General features: G+C 40.7%; 2 pseudogenes; both read right to left on the bottom strand.

Moving 5' to 3' along the window:
• Positions 1–3,187: 3,187 nt before the first annotated feature.
• Positions 3,188–3,792, bottom strand: LOC113221221 (annotated as a pseudogene).
• Positions 3,793–6,420: 2,628 nt separating this feature from the next.
• Positions 6,421–11,384, bottom strand: LOC113221220 (annotated as a pseudogene).
• Between the last annotated feature and the right edge of the window lie 1,646 nt (positions 11,385–13,030).

Raw genomic sequence — 13,030 nt, 5'->3', positions numbered from 1 at the left:
TGCTTCTCATCTACAGCATGGACCAGCCATTTCTTGGGGTGAACTACGGAAAGCTTTTGTATGACCTGTGTCAGGCAGGACTCTGGCCAGACCCTTTTCCATAGTCCATTTGTAATGTATTTCCACGTGGCACAGGCATCTCCACTTTTGCCCAAGCCCTCATGTGGCTCAGAATTATTCTCCCTATGGCCACTCTTCTTTGTCATCACAGAAGATATTTCAAGATGCAGCCACAAACCTCTCCCTGTAATCAATAACATGAGGGCTCATATGGGAACAATGTCACAGGCTTACAGGAATATGTTCTTTAATATCTGCTTTTTTATTACTCTCTTTATTGAAATGACATTTATATCATCACCATTGTGATTGTTATTAATGTTATTATTATATGAGTACAGTTCTTTATAATGGATATATCTGTGGTAGTTATTATACAATGATGAATAATTTTTTTTAATATTCTGAAGACTTTAATTTGCTGAAGATGATTAAAAGACAACCTTAAAACATACATACCACCGCAACCCCAAGATTCCTACTGTACTACCTGGTGTCCTGTAGAAGAATGGGCTTCCTGAGTTATTCTTTTATTTTTCAGGCAAGTATCTATTCATACCAGCATAGGAGATGGATGAATTGCACCCTGATCTTGCCATGGGCTCAGAAAGAATTCATACATATGCTTTATGTGCTCGCAACTCTATGTGTAGGCCTGTGAGCCCTAGAATGCACTTTCTTTCATCAACTAGTCCACCTAAAATTTCATAAGTCAAATCCCCCCTCCATGCTTGGATAGGTCTTGAATGGCTTTCTGTAACCCACCTAAGATGAAGGGGTCCTGCTAAACCAGGTTTGTGGCCAAGAAACTTTTACCTGGAGTGGCAGGAGAGGGACTGCCTGTTCACCAGAGTCTCTGCAACATTTTCTTTTTCTTCTTTTTTTTTGCGATAGAGTCTCACACTGTCACCCAGGTGGAGTCCAGTGGCACAATCTTGGCTCACTGCAACCTCCGACTCCCAGGTTCAAGCGATTCTCCTGCCTCAGCCTCCTGAGTAGCTGGGTTACAGGTGCATGCCACCCTACCCGCCTAATTTTTGTATTTTTAGTAGAGACGGGGTTTCAGGCTGGTCTCAAATTCCTGACCTTGAGATCTGCCCACCTTGGCCTCCCAAAGTGCTGGCATTACAGGCATGAGCCACCGCGCCCAGCCTCTGCAACATTTTCTAAGTCAGTACAGTAGTTCTTTGAACCACCTTTTCGGTCAAAGAACTCATGAAAAAGTCCTCCAAGAACTTGTGACCTTCTGGAAATTGTCTCAATCTCTACAGGCTCTACAGGCGTCCAGAGTCATCCAGAGCTGTATTGCAAACCACTGACTGGGTTCCACCATTATTAAAAATCCAGAAGCCACGGTATTTAGCTCTTTCCATCTTTCTTGCCTCCTGCAGGTGGGAGAGTACTGAGTATGATGCCCTCCTACTGGAGGACAAGCCAGTGCCTAGAGGTACCAGTAGAGAGGAGCCATGAGAGAGCAGATGACAGCCAGGTCGTTGGGAATGACATTGTCCTGGGGTTTATTAGTTGTCATGAACTCTGCCACTGGGCAACATGTACGGGTCTGGACCCATGCCTTCTCTGGATCCCTGCCCCATCAGCCAGCTATCTCCTGAAAGCTGGTAGGTGTTGGTCAGCATGGTGTTGCAGGACCAGGGTTATATTAACATTCACTCTTAGGCTGAAACACCGCAAGTTATCACAGGAGTCCCCAGGTGTGCACATGCCAACCTCCAGATTGTTTTTCTTCTCGTTCTAGATGTTCATCCTTGCTTTCTGGGACTTGAAATAACCCTACACCGCCAAATATTTATGCCTATTATCCACTTAGGGAAAACTTGTATGTCCCAAGTCCATAGGGTTAGTATTATTATTAGTATTATAACTGCTATTACTAGTATCATGATGATCATCATTTCTGTTAGTATTCATCAATATTTTTATTACTACCATTGTTAATATGGATTTTTCATTATTGTACAGCAAGGAATATAGTTTATCCATTCACAAATGGTGTTCAGTTACTAAAGATGACTACAAGACATGCTCTGCAGACATATAGACACACAGCTGGCCTGGAGACCCAGCTTTGCCACCAATTGCTCTTTCATAAGATGAGCTCCCCCAATACCCACCAGTTTTTCAGGACTCGACCTGAGCTGCCTGGGCTACATCCAGAAAAGTTTCCTATTCTCATCTGTACCTGGAAAAATTTTAAAGAATCTTCAGAGGCCCAGTAATAGCTTTTGGCAGCCTCCAAAACCAGGGAGGGTTTCTTGGCCATTCAGAGCCATTCAAATATTCTAAGTAAACTCAAGGAAGCAGAAATCCCACTTGCAGTCATGAAATACTAGTGAATGGTCTCTGTGAGTCTCTTCAAGTTTTTCAAAGATAACTGCCTGGAAAGGCTGGCCAGGAAGTCACCCAAGCCCATCCCTCTGCAGGATGTTCTATGTCAGCCAGGGACCCAGTGAACTGCCATTGAACAGAAGGGAGGAACAGAGACAGCATGCCTGAGCTTCTGGAAACATTCTAAGTGCCCTTGTTGGCCCAGAAAAGACTGGTGCTGCTATACGAGGCACAGATATGGCAACTTATCCACTCTAGGAACCACACAAGGTTTAAAGGCTCCCAGGAAGTCCAGGAAGGGCAAACATGGCCTTTTAGAGCCATCAGATTTTATTCTAAGTCTACGTGGGAGACAGTGCACTTGGCTTCATAAAAACACCAGAAGAGGTGCTATCACTTGCCCCAGTATCCGGTCTTTTCCACCTCATCTCAGAGCCAGGCAGCCACCATTTCCCAACGCTGCTGTGCAATGAAAGGGGAATATTCTAGGTGATCTCCTGTGCCCATGAAATTCTGTGGCTGCACTAAAGGCAAGAGATGTCCTCCGGAATGCTCTTCAGGAATCTGACAACACTAGTCAAGATTAAAAAAGTTCAATTCAACGTCATACAAAACCAATCACCAAAAGAAAAAAAAAAATGCACAGTGAGACAAAATGATGAACACACCTGCTAATATTCATGAATGACAATAACAACAATGATGATCTTAGTGATAATGCCACCAACACCGTTAATGGCAATAACAATAAACCTGAGGTAATGGGTGTTGGGGTCCCGATTCACCGATGTGAAGGATGGCGCCAATTTCTGGCCTTACAGAAATAAAGGAAAAGTAAACACCTGAAGGAGGAGGAGGTGAACGTGGATAGAGCTCCCGCCGGCCTCTGGGCCCTCCTTGGTGGAAGGAGAGGGACTTGGTCCTGAGCCTGCATAGGATCCACCCGCACCAGAACCCAGGAGTCCCAGTCCCTGGATGGGCTCAGTCCCACCCAAGCCAGACGCCCCGGAGCCCCGGAGCCCGGGTCCTCCAGCCCTCGCTGCCCCCACTCCTCGCGGAGCCGGGCACCTCGCGCCACCTCAGCCTCAGCGCGGCTCTGCGAGGGCAGCTCCAAGGATGCTCCGGGCCCAGCGCGGGCATCCAGGCCCAGCGGGGGCATCCGGCCCCAACGGGATACCGATGCCCTCAGGGCGCGGAACAGCGGGGTCTGCGCAGGGCCCGCCATCTTGGGCCTTGCAAAAAGAGCGGCCTCTTCAACGACCCCACCCGGAACACCCCGGAGGCCCCAGCACGAAAGCCAGGATGGCGGCGCCTCCATCACGCTGGGTAAAGAAAACTGAGGTCTTACCTGGAGACCCGGCTCCCCGCTGGAAGGAGACCGCGCATGCGCCCTGCATGGCCGGAACGATGCGTTTCATTGCCCTCTACCGGCCATGAGGTGGCAGCACAGGACGTTTGGCCTTTACTGCTTAGCGTTGGACCTGAGTCTGCATCACTGAAATTCGGGTATGGCTTATTCAGTAACTTTCTTTTGGAAGATCAAATGGAAATTGAGTACGATATCTTGCGCTTTAATTAAAGAAGATGGGAATAAAGAAACAAATTCGAAAGTTAGTATACAAAAGTCGATTGATTCCCTCTATGTGAAGGGAAGAAGAGCTTGAATAAGAGAAGCATTCTGTGTTATGCTTTAATGCTGGAGATCTGCCACCATGCGTTTGTCAAATCCCGTAGAATTTCACAGCACAAATAGTACATCTTAATGTGGCTCAGGACTACATATAATGTCAGCCACAGTTTCAGGGTAAATTACATATTTAATTAAATAGATTAAACAATAAATAATGTTATGAGCTCTGCCTGGACACAATCCTTGCCTCTCCAACCAGTTTGCCAAGGGCTCGAATTTCTTGCTCATTATCCTCACAACTGACATAAACCCTGGCTGCAGAGTAAAATCAATCACTTGTGGAGATTTTTTAATATAACGATGTGTCAATTTCAACCATGAATAAGGCCATTTAGCCTTAGTAAGGTCTATCATATTAAGATTCTGCATGTTTTGCAAAATTTCAAGTGATCATCCCATTTGTTATTCAGGAAATATTTTCTCTTGAGTTTTAGGTTCAGTACTGAGGCTCCTTGCTGGACAATACATTTTCCAATTCTGAGGACAAGGCAGAGGAGGCCCCCTCTGTGAGAACTTTCATTTTGCTTCTGGAAAAGTACATTGAATCAAATATAGGAAAGGCTTGCATGGTGGCTGACGGGTTCAGCTGTTTTATCATGCTGGTGTTTTTTCTTCTGGACAGAAGTAAAAGGAACACAGCTGGGTCTATCTCTGTGTAATAACTCAGGACTTACCTGAATAAACTCTGCGGTGTCATGAGATGAACGGCTCCCTCCACTTAGAGAGGTTTCAGGGACAAAATTTCAAGAGATTTCTGAGGGATGGAAGAGTAGGGCTGCCTTCTTCTCTGATCCCAAGTAACTACTCAGAGACAGAGGCAAGTGCTGGGGACACCCAAATGCATATACTAGGTGTCTTGGATACAGCCTCCATTTCCTTGCTAAATCTATGCAATGACACACTGAGAAATCTGGCAAGTGGGGCTGAAGATCCCTGATGTGTCAGTTCCAGGATTGGATGGAAACAAGTGGCTTCAGTGGACATTGAAGTAAAGGGAGGTGAGCTATGAGGAAAGAGCTGTTGAAGACTGGAGAGACTCAGAAGTTGGGCTGGAATCTCCACCCATAAGCCAAGGAGTGCAGATGCAAATCGATTTGTTAGGGCTGCATAAATGAAAGAAGGACTTCGCCAACACACTAAGTTTTTTCAGCAACCGATTGTATTCTTTCAATATTTGTAAATATTGATCTTTTGGAAATGTTTAATGAGATTTCTTATATAATTCTGCATTCAATTTATGCCCAGGTCACTTTGCTATTATACATTCATGTGCTGCATTTTTATGAATAGACATTTTCTCAAATTTCTGAATTATTTTGCTAAACTAAGTGTTAAGAGTTTTTTCTAGAGGTCGCCCTTCTTGACTCACTTTTCTGATGAGAAATGTATCAGGTTTCTCCACAGATTTTCAAGTTTGATAGCTCCTCAATGTGAGAAACTTAGTGTCAACTAAGAAATGAATTACCACTAAAGAATCTTCTCCTTTCAAGATGCTAACCGTGTTTTGTCCAGTGTGAAATCTCACATGTGCCACAAGTGTTACTCTGTGAAGAAAGGATTTCTCATGATTTTTCAAGGCATAACTTCTCCAGTAAGAAGTGTTTGGTATTCCAAGAGAATTCATTGCCCTTGGAAAGACTTTCCCTTCTTATTTAGCTTATAAAGGATTTCCTCTCTTATTTTCCATTTTAGCAGCATTTTATCACTGTGCTTTCTTGTGAACATCAAGCCTAGCGCTTGGCTGAATGTTTATTCACAGAAAATACAATTAAAGGGTTCATCCAAGTAAAGTTTTCTTACGTTATTTGGCAACAAATGGCACATAAAAACATTTTCACACTGAACGCAGAGCTAGAGATTCTCTACCTGAAAGTCCCACACATTTTAAGTTATTAAAACTGTTGCTGAAGACATTTAGTTTATTATGTTGACAGTTTCAGCTCTCTCATGTCATTTATGATCAGATCACTCACAAGTCTTTGGTACACACATGTCATACAATTTCTCTTCCATATGAATTTATTGATGTGGACTGAAGAATAAAGGTAACTGAAGTAACGTCCATGTTGATTACAGCAATTCTTCAAAATGTGAGTCCTTTGGCATGTTTAGATGTTATAACTACAGCTGAAGTCTCTTCCATATTCCTTACATTCGTCATTCCTAATACCATGTCATCTAAAGTCAGAATACGTTCTGAAGACATTTATGATTTTCTCTCCAGGGTGAATTTTCTGATGTTATTTAAGATTAGTACATGGACTGGAGGCTTTCCCACGTAAATGGCATTCATATGGCTTTTCTCCAGTGCATGTTCTCTCATATCATCTAAGGTCAGAAGATAGACTGAAGGCTTTCCCACATAGAAGGCAAGCATGTGGTTTCTCTTCAGTCTGAATTCTTTTGTGTCCTCTAAAGCCAGAGCTTTGACTAAAGACTTTCCCACTTTTATCACATTCATAACGCTTTTATCCAAGGTGAGTTCTCTCATGTCTTTGAGGGTTAAAGGATTGAATAAAGCCTTTCCCACACTGATGACACTTATACGGTCTCTCTCCCATGTGAGTTTTCTCATGTCTTCTAAGGTAAGAACACTGAGTAAAGGATTTTCCATATAGATTACATGCAGGTGGCCTCTCTCCAGTGTGAGTCATCTTGTGCCGTCTAAGGTGAAAGCAATTAGTATAGGCCTTTTCACATATGTTACATTGATACAATTTACCTTTAGTATGAATTTGTCTATGTGGTTTAGGGGACAACTGATTACTAAGGGATTTTCCACACTGTTTGCTGACGTAGGGTTTCTTTCCACTCTGAGTTAACAAACACTGAGTCATTGTGGAACTGTGAGTGCAATCTTCTCCCAAATCATTACATTCAAAGGGATCCTCCAGAATGAGAGAGTTCTACTTTAGAGACTAAGATTAAAAGCTCTTAATGATTTACCAACATACATCTATACATTCATTTCACCACCTTTGAATCCTAGACCAACCATTCAGTGGTAGACCCCAGTTGAAATCTTTCCAATGTTACTTGTGTGAAAGGAAATTAAATTTTGGCAATTCAAACTCATTTAACCAAAGGGACAAATCAAGCTGGGAACAGGGTCACACAAACCTGCCTCCCCTTCTGGTTCCTAAATAATATGGCTACAAGAGGAAAAGCTACATGCCTCCCCCATATTTTGCCCACAAGGAAATTCCTCATGAGCTGTTAAAATTACACCATGGCAATGCAAACTGATAGCTTGTCTTTCCAGGTGCAGTCATCCCCAGTTCACCAGACACAAATGCATATCCGCTTGTTTCCCTGCCCCATTTTGCCTATGTTGTCTTATATAAAATGCAGCTTTCCTGCATTATTCCTCTACCTCATTTGTTTATGTCATCTCATGTAAACAAAATCCAGATTCACTCAGCCAGAAAAATGCATGAATGGCTATTTTTTTCTACCCATCTTTTACATGAAAATTGTGTACTTCTCAATATCCCACCCTTTCCCCCTTTAAATTTAGAAAAAATCATCTTTGGAGAAAGATATACACCTTTCCCCCAGGTGCATGTCCTTAACTCTGGCAAATAAATCTCCTAAAATGATTGAGACTTGTCTCGTCATTTTTCTCGATTGACATTTGCATACACATTATCTCCTGCAGACACAGATTTTTTCCCTTTTGTAAGATCCCTACTGCAGAGTTATTCCATTAATTGTGATGATATCAATATCATTCAAAGTCTGAGCATGAGCAATGTCTATGCACTTGTTCTATTTTAAAGATCTCATGTTCTGGTTTAGAACACAGGTCACTTTATTCACTGAATTCGAAGTATCAAAATTTTTTTTGCTTTGAAAGCACATAATGCCAGCCTAATTACACTCAGGTGACTGTGTGTCATTACTAACTAAAGCCATTACCAGGTCTTTAACTTCGATGACTGGTGTACACAGCTATAAAACTACCATTGTCATACCGATGGATGCGTCTTTTCTGATAGGATGCATGGATATCGTGGGTTTTTTCTTAAGGGCACTTTCCTTGTCTGAAATAATTGAAAAATAAATTGTTACCTTGGTATTATGGTGATAAAATTGTTTGAAAACCCCCAAGGCCCATTTACTTTTTTTCAAAAATTGACACTTAGATGTGGCAAATGTGTCAAATGAAGAAAATACTTCAATAGATGAAACCGATTGTACAGCATCAGCAATTAGAAAAGAGTTTTAAAATTAAAATGTGAAAGGAGTTAAAATGGAGATGAGATATCAGGCAGATAATTAGAGGGATAGTCTTCACAGGGGTATCGGGAAGAGTCAGCAGGTGACAGTTTAACCCCAACAAGTACATGAATTATCCTTTTCCTGAAAGTAAAAGAAAAGGCAAGAGAACACAAGAGTAGTATCTGACATATGAACAAAATGATAATAACATCTAAGGAATTCTGCTCCAGTAGCTTCACCTACATTTTAGAAATTACCACTCATTTAATAAAACCGCTAATTAATATTTGACTGATATTTTTCTTTGACAAAGCACCTCCTCCTATTAGAGCACAGGACCCTGTTGCTTACCCCGATTCTGGCCTTGGAGAAATTCTCTTCCTTCCTGCCAGAGCTCTTTTCCTTGCTCCAGCTGCAAAATTATATAGGATTTGCTTGTCTGGTACCCTGTTAGTGGAAACAGTACTTGTGTTTTGAGTTCACTGTCAATAAATGTGCATTATCACCAACTGTAAGGCAGGCTATCAAGGAAGAATAAAAACACTGATGGTCAGCTCAGGCCACAAGACCTAGAACACAGAAAACTCCCCAGGGTTTTTCCCACCTGACGTGAGACTAGAAAATAAATCCAAACGAAAGGTCCATCAGGAAAAGGAAATTCAAAACAGTCAGGACCTATGAATGCTGAGTCCATGCCTAAGTTCCAAGACACAATGCATAATACACACTCTTTTCAGAAAGAGATTAATTAAATCTCTGCACAGTATGTTTATTACTATCCTCATGCAGAACAAAAAAACATTTGATTTACAAAAATAATTGGTGTTCTATACAGAAAAGATATTGCTATTGTTTTCACTAATTGGTCTCAGCCTAAGCAGAGCCACTAAGCAGAAGAGTTATTTAGAAAATATTTAATTTAATACATTGAAAATATGCATTAAGTTCCCAGGTCTGTTCTGAGTACTACAGACTGAGTACCAAGGAAAACATGAAATCCTTGTCAAGATTGCATTCTAATTGAGTGACAAACTAAATAAAACAAAATAAAATATAATAAAATAAAGATATTTCTTTCAGACAGATTTAGAGATCTCAAACTTTTTTCAGATAAGATCTGTGAGAGAATCAGAGAAGAGATTAGAGTGAGATATGGGGAAGCTGTTCCAACACTTATTGAATGAATGAGTCAATGTGTGTCTACATATGTATGTGGATGTTGAGGGACTCACCGAGGGACACCAGGTGACTGACATTTTCCAGCATTATATCTCTGTACAGCTTTCTCTTGGATGTGTCCATCATGGCCCACTCTTCCTGGGTGAAGTCAATAGCTACATCTTCAAAAGACACTTTCTTCTAAAACATCACAGACATTTTAGTTTAGACAGAGAATCCCTTTTAATGTCCAGAGGAGGAAGGCTGAGATGACATAGGTAGGACCTGCGTATGCAGAACACTCAGTGTTTTAGATTCCAGCCAGTTCATTCGCAATACTAAGCTGGTATCTGCCTTTCAGATTCACTCACAGAGACATACCCACTCTTAATCCATTAAACTTTACTATAAAGAAATATCGCATGAGGTGTGGCATAATATAGCCCAGATATTTTTCAGTAATGCGTTAATCACCTGTACATAACTGATGATAAAATTTTCACTTGAACCTTCAGAAATAAAACAAACACCATGAATTTCAAGTAAATTACAGATTTGTCACAAGGCAAATAACCATGATTTACTACTTTTTAAACATGACCGTGATTAAATAAATTATTTCTCTAGATGAACCACAGGTTTCTCACCAATCAAATGGTTGAAAGACCTATTATGTGCTTAGAATAATCTAAAGAAGTAATAGAAAACATGTTTCCTATCTAGCAAATGTTTATTAAATACAGGTCATTGGTCCCTTATTCATGAAAAAGTTAGAAAGTAATGAAACAGACTCCAGCATTCTTCAGAACTGAACAAGTTTTATGCAGAATATAGGATTCAATTCATACATAGAGTCACTCTAATGTTATGTAATTCAGGTGTTCAGGACAAGGCTTAAAGACAGTCCAGCAGCACAAGACAAGACCGCTGAGGCTGCTATACTGAGGAAGTCTTAGTTAGATGATTCCTGTGATATGAAGCCTCCTGCTCTCAACTTTCTCTGGGCAATCCAAACATCAGTTATCACTGCCTCTCTTTTAACTTTACCTTGTCACTTTGCTTGTTCAAGGATAAAAAGCCCTCTTTACTGTTTTGTTTTTTTCTAACCAGCCCTTATAAAGCATTTCCACAGAACCCTAAAATGTACTCGATCTACTATATTCCTTCTCCTGAGTGTGCAACCATAATTAAGTAATTGTATTTCTTATATGTTATTTTCAGTTACCGGAAGGCCGAAAGGTTAATTATCAAAAGGAAAAACGAATGAGGATAAGAATAATAATGACTTCTTTAGTTGTCCTTTTGCTAAGTTTTTAAAAGCACAAATATATTTTATCAAACTCTCCTTTTGCCTCCACACTGTGCAGCTTTTGCCCAAGGCCTATCACACGGGATTTACTGAACTCAGCTGCTCGAACATCAGCCTCATTATTGGGCTGTGATCTTCTGCTTTTCACGCATCTCTATTGCCTGCATTCATCACAATCCTAAGTCTATTTCAGCCAACAGTACAGTTAATGGCTCAATTATTTCTCTATGAGGTTAAAGGATGGATAGAAGAAAAAGAAATACATAAATGAGACCTCTCATGTCTTTTTCTGTAAATAGCCTGAATAGGGGTTGGAATAAGGTAGTGTAATATTGGAAATTATATTGAAAATTTAGGAATCTTTGACACGTGATATGCAACCTAGAGTCCTCAGAAAACTTAATTGGAGGCCGGATACCTGAAAGTCTCCTGATTGCATTTGGAACAACCAGGCTGGGTGGGTTTTGCATCATAAAAACAAACAAACAAAAAAGAATAAAAATAAAACACCCATGCAAACTGGAGAAAACTGCCCATTTGCCAGCAATATGGGTCTAATTTCAGTAGAAAGAGGCATCCCCTACTCACTAGTGAATGCATTGTCAAGAACTCAGTTTCTCTCTGTCTTCTTCTGGATTTCCACTTGCAGACACTTCAGGCACTAAGAAAAGCTGAGGTTGGAGAAAGAACACTTGAGACACCAGCCTTGTACACAATTTTCAGATCAACCTGTGATGAAAAGCCAGACCTTCACTGAAGTGTGACACCACCTGCACCACAGCCGAACCAACAGACACAAACACGCAGAGGCCTCTCCTCTTTTCCCATGGTCAAAATTAGGAAGCCTATGACTACGGTTGCTGACAAAGAAGGAGCACAGATAGCTTGTGAATGAGAACATGAAAAGCACTGAGTTTTGTATGTTAATTGACACAAGTCCAGATATTCAATTCCCTCCCTGATTTTACAACACAGGGATCCCTGACTCCGCCCATATGTGGAATATGATTTCCACCTGTAGATAAACACGGTGGGATTTCTCAGATTTTATTATCCCAGCTTTATGTCCTAGCAATGTTTCTCCAACACCAATCACAGCCTTCTGAAGCCTTACTCCACTTTTACTTTCTCTCAAGTTCGACTTTTGTATTTCCCCTTGGAACTCGGAAATCAATCAAGTAAGAATCTGTTTTAGGGTCAGGCGCGGTTGCTCTCACCTGTAATTCCATCACTTTGGGAGGCCAAGGCAGGTGGATCACCTGAGGTCAGGAGTTCGAGACCAGCCTGCCCCAAATGGTGAAACCCCATTTCTACTAAAAATACACAAATTAGCTGGGCATGGTGGTGCTTGCCTGTAATCCCAGCTACTCGGGAGGCTGAAGCAGGAGAATCGTTTGAACCCAGGAGGCAATTACAGTGAGCCGAGATCCTAACACTGAACTCCAGCCAGGGCGACAGAGCAAGATTCTGTATCAAAAAAAAAAAAAAAAAAAAAAAAAAAAATCTGTTTTAGGATGGGGATAATCAATTCAGGAATTTATTTCACTTGGAGGGTCAACACTCCCATCCTGCTGATCTAGCCCTTAAAATCCCCTGCATCAGAAATTCGCAGGAGTACCCTCAGTCACGGTGTTTCTGTCCTGATAATAGAGTCACAGTCCTCTAGGATGCTCAGAAAATGCACAATGACTTAGGGCTGAGAGAAATTTAGCAGCTCAATCTGATATTTTACTAAGGTGGTATCTAAAATTCTTGCAATCATGGTTTATATTAGTCTTTGTTGGTTGCAATATCTCTGATTATCATGATACATGTTTGCTGAGAAATACCGATGTCCATGTGTATATTCATACATAGATATGTAGGTATATAGACGCATATGTTTATATGAATGCATGTGTTTGAAACAGGGGAAAAACATGCATGTATTATTTCCCTGCTAAAATTATAAAAATAATTAAATATATTTTATGTAAAAATGATAATTATGTGTCATAAACAAAAAATTAACTGACCCATTTGTACATGAAGTCCAGGAAAAATAACAAGGGTAACTTTGTATTAATTGTGACATTGTGCTTACAGATATACATAAATTTCCTTATTTAACCCTTATATTAACCCTGCTGATTATAGTTTATTTATCAGTTTAATAAATGATCAACACAGTTTGAAAAATATGACAAAATTACAAAACTAGAAAATGACACAGCAATACTTTTAATTATATTCTGCCTTGTCACTGC

This window comes from Piliocolobus tephrosceles, unplaced genomic scaffold, assembly GCF_002776525.5.
Source record: "Piliocolobus tephrosceles isolate RC106 unplaced genomic scaffold, ASM277652v3 unscaffolded_21908, whole genome shotgun sequence".
NCBI lineage: Eukaryota > Metazoa > Chordata > Mammalia > Primates > Cercopithecidae > Piliocolobus > Piliocolobus tephrosceles.
The sequence above is the reverse complement of the archived record's forward strand: the minus strand, read 5'-3'. Positions and strand labels throughout refer to the sequence as shown.